The 10,001-nt window shown below is 46.1% G+C and overlaps 1 pseudogene; it reads left to right on the plus strand.

Moving 5' to 3' along the window:
- The first annotated feature begins 1,078 nt into the window (after positions 1-1,078).
- Positions 1,079-7,066, plus strand: LOC129394833 (large ribosomal subunit protein eL8-like; annotated as a pseudogene).
- Positions 7,067-10,001: the final 2,935 nt, after the last annotated feature.

Consider the following 10,001-nt stretch of genomic DNA (forward strand, 5'->3'; position numbering starts at 1 on the left):
GGAGTGCAGTGGCACAATCTAGGCTCACTGCAGCATCCGCCTCCTGGGTTCAAGTGATTCTCCTGCCTCAGCCTCCCATGCAGCTGGGATTACAGGTGAGCACCACCACACCAGGCTAATTTCTGTATTTTTAGTAGAGACAGGGTTTCACCATGTTGTCCAGGCTGGTCTGGAACTCCTGACCTCAGGTGATCCGCCCACCTTGGCCTCCCAAAATGCTGGGATTACAGGTGTGAGCCACCACACCCTGCCATTATTATTGTTATTCTGAGACAGGGTCTTGCTCTGTTACCCAGGCTGCAGTGCAGCGGTGCGATCGTGGCTTACTGCAGCCTAGGCTTCCCAGGCTCAAGTGATCCTCCCAGCTCAGCCTCCTGAGTAGCTGGAACCACAGGCACACACCACCATGCCCGGCTAATTTTTTTATTTTTATTTTTTGTAGAGACAGGGTCTTGTTATGTTGCCCAGGTTTATTTTTTATATTTTATTTTTTTGAGACAGAGTCTCACTCTTTTGAGTTGCTCAGGCTGGAGTGCAATGGCGCCATTTCAGCTCACTGCAACCTCCACCTTCCGGGTTCAAGCAATTCTCCTGCCTCAGCCTCCCAAGCAGCTGGGATTACAGGTGCCCACCACCAAGCCTGGCTAACTTTTTGTACTTTTAGTAGAGACAGGATTTCATCATGTTGGCCAAGCTGGTCTCAAACTCCTGACCTAAGGTGATCCACTCGCCTCGGCCTCCCAAAGTGCTGGGATTACAGGCATGAGCCACTGCACCTGGCCCCAGGTTGACCTTGAATTCCTGGGCTCAAGTGATCCTCCAGCCTCGACCTCCCAAAGTGTTGGGATTCCAGGTGTAAGCCACTACGCCCAGCCAGCTATTACTAGTACTGCTACTACTGCTACTATTACTATTTTTATTAGGCTTTTTTCTTCTTGCAGGTTCATTCCCAAGACCAATTTTAGAAGTATTTAAGAAGTCCTAGTCTAATTCAGCAGCTCAGATGATGAACCCCTGATATTCAAAAGCCCTAAGTCTGAACAGAGCCTCTAGGAATTACTGTTTCATTGGCCCCCTTCTCGCAGTTAGTTGCTACTCACATCCTTCAAAGCCCTGATCAAATCTCACCTTCTCAAGTAAGCTGTATTAATTAGAAATTGTGTATAACTGCATGGAATAGAAACCCATCTCTTCGACCAGGGGCAGGGTCTCACACTTGTAATTCCAACACTCCGGGAGGTTGAGGTAGGATTGTCTGAAGCCAGGAGTTTGAGACCAGCCTGAGCAACAAAGCAAGACCCCTGTCTCTACAAAGAAAATAATAATAATAATAAAAGAAACCCATCTACTGTGGCAGAATGAAAAAGGAGCACATTGTCATCACTTAACAAGAAGTCAGGACAGAAAGACCAGGTCTGGGCCGGGCACGGTGGCTCACGCCTCTTAGTACTTTGGCAGGCCGAGGTGGGAGGATCACTTGAGCCCAGGAGTTCAAGACCAACCCGAGCAATACAGTGAGACCCTATCTTTACAAAAATAAATTTAAAAATTAGCCGGGCGTGGAGGCACATTCCTGTGGTCCCAGCTACTCAGAAGGCTGAGGTGGAAAGATTGCATGACCCTGGGAAGTTAAGGCTGCAGTGAGCTGTGATTGCACCACCGCACTCCAGCCTGGGTGACAGAACAAGACCCTGTCTCAAAAAAAGAAAAAAAAAAAAAAAAAAAAGAAAGAAATATTTACATGCCTTATAAGGTTAATGTTATGAAGAATATGTCAAAAGGAAACCAAGAAGCAATGGGAAAATATGTTGGGTAAGAGCTTGATACATGTGGTGACAGAAATGCCAGAACCTTAGTATTCATATGGGATCGACTTCAAGATCATGAGAACAGAAAAATGTCAAATAGGGGAATCCCAGGAATACGAACTGTGTTATTTGGTAATAAACATGGGAGATGGAGATAATGAGATGAGAGGTGAGGACATATTTATTTGGTTGTGGTTGTCTTTTTCTTTTCTTCTCCTGGTTCTCTCTTCCCAGTAAAAGAGGGACATGTTTATATAAAGTGAATTAAACTACTCAGGGAAACTCACTGACCAATACAAGCTTTTTTTTTTTTTTTTTTTTTTTAATTTTTTAGACAGAGTTTCTCTCTTGTTTTGCAGGCTGGAGTGCAATGGCACAGTCTCGGCTCACTGCACCTTCCACCTCCTGGGTTCAAGCGATTCTCCTGCCTCAGCCTCCCCAGTAGCTGGGACTACAGGAGTCTATCACCACACCCGGCTAATTTTTATATTTTTAGTAGAGATAGGGGTTTCACTATGTTGGCCAGGCTGGTCTGGAACTCCTGACCTCAGGTGATCCACCCACCTCGGCCTCCCAAAGTGCTGGGATTACAGGCATGAGCTACCAAGCCCGGCCAAGATGTTTATCTTTGTTCACTTACTTAACAAACACTTGTTGGAGCCTGCTGAGTCCTAGGTGCTGTAGTAGGTCCTGGGAGTACATGGTAATCAAACAAACTTGGTCTCGACCCACGTGGCACTGATATGCCAGTTGGGGTGCTAGGGCAAGTCAATAAAGAAGTAAACAATCTCTCCTCCCACTGCCCAAGATGCCAAAAAGAAAGAAGCCCAAGGGGAAGAAGGCGGCTCCCGCCCCTGCTGTCAAGAAGAAGCAGAAAGCCAAGAAAGTGGTGAATCCCCTGTTTAAGAAAAGGCCAGGCCAGGCACGGTAAGGCCAGGCCAAGCACGGTAGCTCACGCCTGTAATCCCAGCACTTTAGGAGACTGAGGTGGGTGGATTAGCTGAGGTCGGGAGTTCGAGACCAATCTGACCAACATGGAGAAACCCCCCGTCTCTACTAAAAATACAGAATTAGCTGGGCGTGGTGGCACGTGCCCATAATCCCAGCTACTTGGGAGGCTGAGGCAGGAGAATCACTTGAACCCGGGAGGCGGAGGTTGCCGTGAGCCGAGATTGCGCCATTGCACTCCAGCCTGGGCAACAAGAGCAAAACTCTGTCTCAAAAAAAGAAAGAAAGAAAGAGAGAAAGAGAGAAAGAGAAAGAGAGAAAGAAAGAGAAAGAAGGAAGGAAGGAAGGAAGGAAGGAAGGAAGGAAGGAAGGAAGGAAGGAAGGAAGGAAGGAGAAAGAAAAGAAACAGCCTAAGAATTTTGGCATGGGACAGGACATCCAGCCCAAAAGGGACCTCACCGGCTTTGTGAAATGGCCCCACTGTATCAGGCTGCAGTGGCAGAGAGCCATCCTCTATAAGAGGCTGAAAGTGCCTCCTGTGATGAACCCGTTCACCCAAGCCCTGGACCGCCATACAGCTACTCAGCTGCTTAAGCTGGCCCACAAGTACAGACCAGAGACAAAGCAAGAGAAGAAGCAGAGGCTGTTGGCTCTGGGCTGAGAAGACAGCTGCCAGCAAAGGGGATGTCCCCACTAAGAGACCACCAGTCCTTCAATGTCCTTCAAGCAGGAGTTAACACTGTCACCACCTTGGTGGAGAACAAAAAGTCTCAGCTGGTGATCACTGCACACGACATGGATCCCATCGAGCTGTTGTCTTCCTGCCTGCCCTGTGTCGTAAAATGGGGGTCCCTTACTGCACTATCAAGGGGAAGGCAAGACTGGGACGTCTAGTCTACAGGAAGACCTGCACCACTGTTGCCTTTGCATGGGTTAACTCGGAAGACAAAGGAGCTTTGGCTAAGCTGGTGGAAGCTATCAGGACCAATTACAAAGACAGACACGACGAGATCTGCTGTCACTGGGGAGGCAATGTCCTGGCTTCCAAGTCTATGGCCCGCATTACCAATCTCAAAAAGGCAAAGGCTAAAGAACTTGCCACCAAGCTGGATTAAATGTACACTGTTGAGTTTTCAGTATATAAAAATAATTAAAATAATACAGATTTTCCTTCCAAAAAAAAAAAAGATGTAAGCAAATATACTGCTGTAAAAAGCACAATGAGAAGGCACCCATGAGAACAGCCACGGAAAGAACACTGGCACTCTAGAGAACAGAAAGAGAAAAGGCACAAGACAGCAAGGACAGGTGTGTTCCAGGAATGTGACAAGGCCAGGTGGCCGGCAAATCACAATCAAGGGGACAGTGGCTCGACAGGGTCCACATTTCTGAATGCATCTCCTAGCACTGGCCCTCACTCTAAGGCCAGCCTTGCTCCACTTGAACAAGTGAAGCACTCTCTTGCCTCAGGCCCTTTGCATGGCCTCAAACACTCTTCCCCTGTGTCTTCTCATTGTTCACCCTCATTCAGATCTCTGCTCAATAGCCCCATATCAGTGACCATCCCTCTAAAATAGCCCCTTTACAGGCCAGGCACAGCGCCTCATGCCTGTAATCCCAGCACTGTTGGGAGGCCAAGGCAGAAGGATCACCTGAGGTCCAGGAGTTCAAGACCAGCCTAGCCAACATGGTGAAACTCCATCTCTACTAAAAATACAAAAATTAGCCAGGCATGGTGGTGCGTGCCTGTAATCCCAGCTACCTGGGAGGCTGAGGCAGGAGAATAACTGGAACCCGGGAAGCAAATGCTGCAGTGAGCCGAGATCGTGCCACTGCACTCCAGTCTGGGTGAGAGAGTGAGACTCCATCTCAAAAAAATAAAATAAAATAGGCCATTTAGCCCCACTCTGTCTTCTAACTTTACTGCACCTTTTTCCCTTAATCATTTGTCTACTTACTGTCTTGTATATAAACAGATACATTATCCGTCTCTAGAATGTAAGTGCCCTAAGAGCAGGAACTTCATTTGCTCATTGATGGAGCTGAGTACCCATAAAAGCACCTGGAATGGAATAGGCTTTTAATACGTATTTGTGGAATGCATAAATGCATTACAAGTGTAAGAGCAAGCCAGAAAGAACAGAAGATACATAGAACAGTAAAATTGCCACATCTTCTCTGGGTTCATGAGTCATCACAAATGGGTTACGTCAGATTACTTGAGGATATGAAAGAAAATAGATAACTTCAAAAGCGATGCCTTTCAATATAGAAAAAAAAACCAGGCCAGGTGTGGTGGTGCACGCCTGTAATCCCAGCACTTTGGGAGGTTGAGGGGGGTAGATCACTTGAGCCCAGGAGTTCGAGACCAGCCTGGAAAACACAGTGAGACCTTGTCTCTAAAAAAAATTTTTTTTAATTAGCTGGGCATGGTGGTGCATGCCTGTAGTCCCAGCTACTAGGGAGGCTGAGGTGGGAGGATTGCCTGAGCTCAGGAGGTCAAGGCTGCAGTGACCCATGATGACACCACTGCACTCCAGCCTGGGTGACAGGGAGACCCTGTCTCAAAAAAAAAAAAAAAAAAAAAAAAAACAGGAAGAAAAGAAAAAGAGGTCGGGCACGGTGGCTCACACCTGTAATCCCAGCACTTTGGGAGGCCGAGGCAGGATCACTTGAGGTCCGGAGTTCGAGACCAGCCTGGCAACATGGTGAAACCCCATCTCTACTAAAAATACAAAAATTAGCCAGGTGTGGTAGCGGGCGCCTATAGTCCCAGCTACTCCGGAGGGTGAAGCATGAGAATCTCTTCAGTCTGGGAGGCACAGGTTGCAGTGAGCCGAGATCGCGCCACTGCACTCCAGCCTGGGCAACAGAGCGAGACTCCATCTCAAAAAAAAAAAAAAAAAAAAAAGAAAAGAAAAAACACTCTGCTAAACCTGTAAATAAGTTTTAATTGTACCCCAACAAAAGCTGAAAATGGCAAAATAGATGCCAAGAGCAAAGGATTAACTGTGCTTATCATATAGCAAATCCCTCTCCTGTAAATTAAACAAATAGATTATAACAAGGCAAGAGATATTCAAGACTTAGAGAATGAATCCAAGAAACCCATTTGTACTAAACAAAGGTACCAGGGTAATCAGGAAAGATCAGCAATGTGGAAACTAGGCTGGAATGCAATGGGGTGATCTTGGCTGATTGCAACCTCCACCTCCTGGGTTCAAGCGATTCTCCTGCCTCAGCCTCCTGAGTAGCTGGGACTACAGGCACCCATCACTACGCCCAGCTGATTTTTGTATTTTTAGTAGAGACTGGATTTCGCCATGTTGGCCAGGCTGGTCTGGAATTCCTGATCTCAAGTGATCCGCCGGCCTCGGCCTCCCAAAGTGCTGGGATTACAGGCATAAGCCACTGCATCTGGCCGGAAAAAGTAACTTTTCTAAAATTAAAATTAAAATTTTCTCAATGAAATCCTAGTATCATTATTAGGCTGCATAGGAATTTTCTCAGGAACACTCTTAAAAACAAGAACAAAAGAAAACAACAGAAACCAAGGCTCTAAACATTCATACATCCATTTCTTAAGTTTTCAAACCGAAACTTAGAAAGAAAACCCAGAAAACATATCCAAATAAAAGTGATTTGACCTCAGAGCTAAGAGAAAGGTTACTAGTCCCACAGCTACAGTGTACTAAGCTCACATTTCTGAAAGGTGAATGGAGACGATTTTCAGAACTAGAAAGGTGAAATAATCCGTAAAGATTAGTGACTACAAGCCAGGCACGATGGCTCACACCTGTAGTTCCAGCATTTTGGGAGGCTGAGGCAGGTGAATTGCTAGAGCTCAGGAGTTTGAGACCAGCCTGGGCAACATGGCAAAATGCAAAATGTCATCTCTACCAAAAATACAAAAATTAGGTGGGTATGGTGGCACGCCAGTGGTCACAGCTACTTTGGAGGCTAAGGTGGGAGGATCACTTGAGCACAAGAAGCTGAGATCACGTCACTGCACTCCAGCCTGAGCAACGGAGTGAGACTCTGCCAAGAAAAAAAAAAAAGAAAGAAAGACTAGTGAGTACAAATTTCATGTTGTAGAAATGTAAAAATAGAGAGAAAGAACAGAAAAAAATCAATAAACACTAGTGACAGCTTTGATCACAATCAGAATAAAATAGGCAGCTTAAAGTATGTGAAAGCAGACAGATAAGTAGATTAACTCAATAAAAAGCAAAACCAGTAATAGCAAGTTATCAATCAGTAAACAGAGTGTAAAAACTATAAAACGTGTAGAATTTCAAAAAGAAGGTTAGACTACTAAAACACAATTTGGAGGAGAAAGAGGATTAGAATGAACCAAATTTATCTTTCCTGTAAGGAAGATCGAGGTTTAGGTAAGTGAAATAAATTAAAAGTAGAAATATTGAAAAGCAGACATAAAAGTCAAAATAACCACCCAATTTACATTCTTAAAGCAGCCCTAAGACATTCACTCAAAGAAACATTGTGAATTAAAAGAAGCAAAGACTGGCAATAAAGTGATAAGGAAATTGACGATGCTCCAATTATCTTCATTCTTGCATTGACTAAACACATATTTATTGGGCACCTCTGTACCCCAGGCACTGTTCTAGGCCCTGGGGATGTAATGATCAGATGCAAGACAAAGTTCCTGCTCTCATGGTCCTTTCTGGGGAAAGCAACACCACACAAACAGACATAAGATCAGGATGAAGTGTAAGCAGATGAGAGTTTCCATTTTAGACAGGGTGGTCAGAAGAGGCTTCTTTGAAGAAGGAAGTTTTGAGCAGGTTACTGAAGGGCCTAAGTAAGCCATGAGAAGCTGGAGGCAAAGAGACCAGCAAATAAGGTCCCAAGGCAGAAAATACCTTTTTTTTTTTTTTTTTTTTTGAGACGGAGTCCCACTCTGTTCTGTTACCCAGGCTGGAGTGCAGTGGTGCAATCCCAGCTCGCTGCAACCTCTGCCTTCTGGGTTCAAGCAATTCTCCTGTCTCAGCCTCCCGAGTAGCTGGGACTACAGGTGCATGACACCACGCCTGGCTAATTTTTTGTAGTTTTGGTAGAGACGGGATTTCACCATGTTGGCCAGGCTGGTCTCGAACTCCTGACCTCAGGTGATCTACCCATCTCGGCCTCCCAAAGTGCTAGAATTACAGTGCCCAGCCAGAAAATATCTTTTATAAAAACCACAAGAAGATACCTCAATGAAACTTAAAAAAATTCATTATGTATGCAGATATGGGGGATCTTTTGGGGTGATATGTTCTCCAACTGGATTGTGATGATATTTGCACAACTTTACAAGTTTATTTAAAAATCTTTGAATTGTGGATTTAAAACAAGTGGATCTTATGGTATGTAAATTATGCCTCCATGAAACTACTTAAAGCACTTTTTTGGGCTGGGTGCCGTGGCTCATGCCTGTAATCCCAGCACTTTGGGAGGCTGAGGCAGGAGGATTGCTTGAGCTCAGGAGTTCAAGATCAGCCTGGGCAACATAGTGAGACCTCGTCTGTACAAAAAAATCAAAAATTGGCCGGGTGCGGTGGCTCACGCCTGAAATCCCAGCACTTTGGGAGGCTGAGGTGGGTGGATCACCTGAGGTCAGGAGTTTGAGACCAGCCTGACCAATATGGTGAAACCACATCTCTATTAAAAATACAAAAATTAGCCGGGCCTGGTGGCCAGTGCCTGTAGTCCCAGCTACACCAGAGTCTGAGACAGGAGAATTGCTTGAACCTGGAAGGCAGAGGTTGCAATGAGCCAAGATCGTGCCACTGCACTCCAGCCTGGGCGACAGAGCGAGACTCCGTCTCAAAAAAAAAAAAAAAATTCAAAAATTAGCCAAGCGTGGTGGCATGCGCCTATGGTCCCAGCTACTTCAGAGACTGAGGCTGAAGAATTGATTGAGCCTGGGAGGTTGAGGCTGCAGCGAGCCGTGATCGTACAGCTGCACTCCAGCTTGGGCGACAGAGCAAGACCCTGTGTCAAAAAATAATAATAAAATGAAATAAAGGCCGGCGCGGTGGCTCATGCCTGTAATCCCGGCACTTTGGGAGGCCAAGGCAGGTGGATCACCTGAGGTCAGGAGTTCGAGACCAGCCTGGGCAACATGGTGAAAACCTGTCTTTACTAAAAATACAAAAATTAGCTGGGCATGGTGGCGTGGTGGTGGGTGCCTGTAATCCCAGCTACTCAGGAGGCTGAGGCAGGAGAATTGCTTGAACTTGGGAGGTGGAGGTTGCAGTAAGCCAAGATAGCGCCACCGCATTCCAGACTGGGTGACAGAGTGAGACTCCGTCTCAAAAAAAGTTAAATTAAAATAAATTTTTTGAAATCCCCCACACACAGAAAGTCAGGAACACAACAGCAAAATGAGGGGAAAGTGCAGTGAGGTGAGGGTGAAACAATGCAGCACCCTGAGCCCAAGACTGGCAGTGTAGTTTGTGTTCTGATGGTTCTGGGAAGCTACGGGAGGGTTTTAGCAGGGGAATGGCATGTTCTTGAAAGATTCTCTCTGGCTGCTCTGTGGACAACCGAGAGCAAATTCTTGGCCAGTGTGGAAGCAAGGAAACTATACAGGAGGTTACTAAGTATTCCAAGCAAGTGGGGACAGTGGCTTTGGTCAGTGCCATGGAGTAGTGAAAAGCAGTGAGGCTGGAAAGACATTTTGAAGGTGGGCTGATGGGACTCCCTGATGGATTGGATTTCGGGTGTGAGCACAAAAAGAGAAGTCAAAGTTGACTCCTGGATGGCATCTGGCCTGAGAAATCATGTGGATGGTGCTGCCATTTACTGAAATGGGAAACACTGAAGGAGAAGCAGGTGTACAGGGTAGAAATTGAAAATTCTCTTTTGACATGCGAAGTTTCAGATGCTGTTAGAGGTTGAATTGCGTCCCTCAAAACAATATACTGAAGCCCTAACCCTCAGGCCTGTGCAACGTAACCTTATTTGGAAATAGGGTCTTACAGATGCAATTTTTTAAAGATGAACTCATTCTGGAGTAGGATGGGCCCTTCATCCACTATGACTGGCACCATGGGAAGATGGAGGCACAGCGGGGGAGGGGTGCAGCTGCAAGTGAAGGAATGCCAAGATTGCCAGCCACAGCCAGGAGCCAGAAGAGGCCAGGAAGGATTCCACCCAGAGTGCAGCATGGCCCTGGTGACACCTTGATCTTGGACTTCGGGCCTCCAAAGCTGTGAAAGAATAAATTTCTGTTGT

Source organism: Pan paniscus, chromosome 1 (assembly GCF_029289425.2).
Source record: "Pan paniscus chromosome 1, NHGRI_mPanPan1-v2.0_pri, whole genome shotgun sequence".
In the NCBI taxonomy this organism is placed as follows: domain Eukaryota; kingdom Metazoa; phylum Chordata; class Mammalia; order Primates; family Hominidae; genus Pan; species Pan paniscus.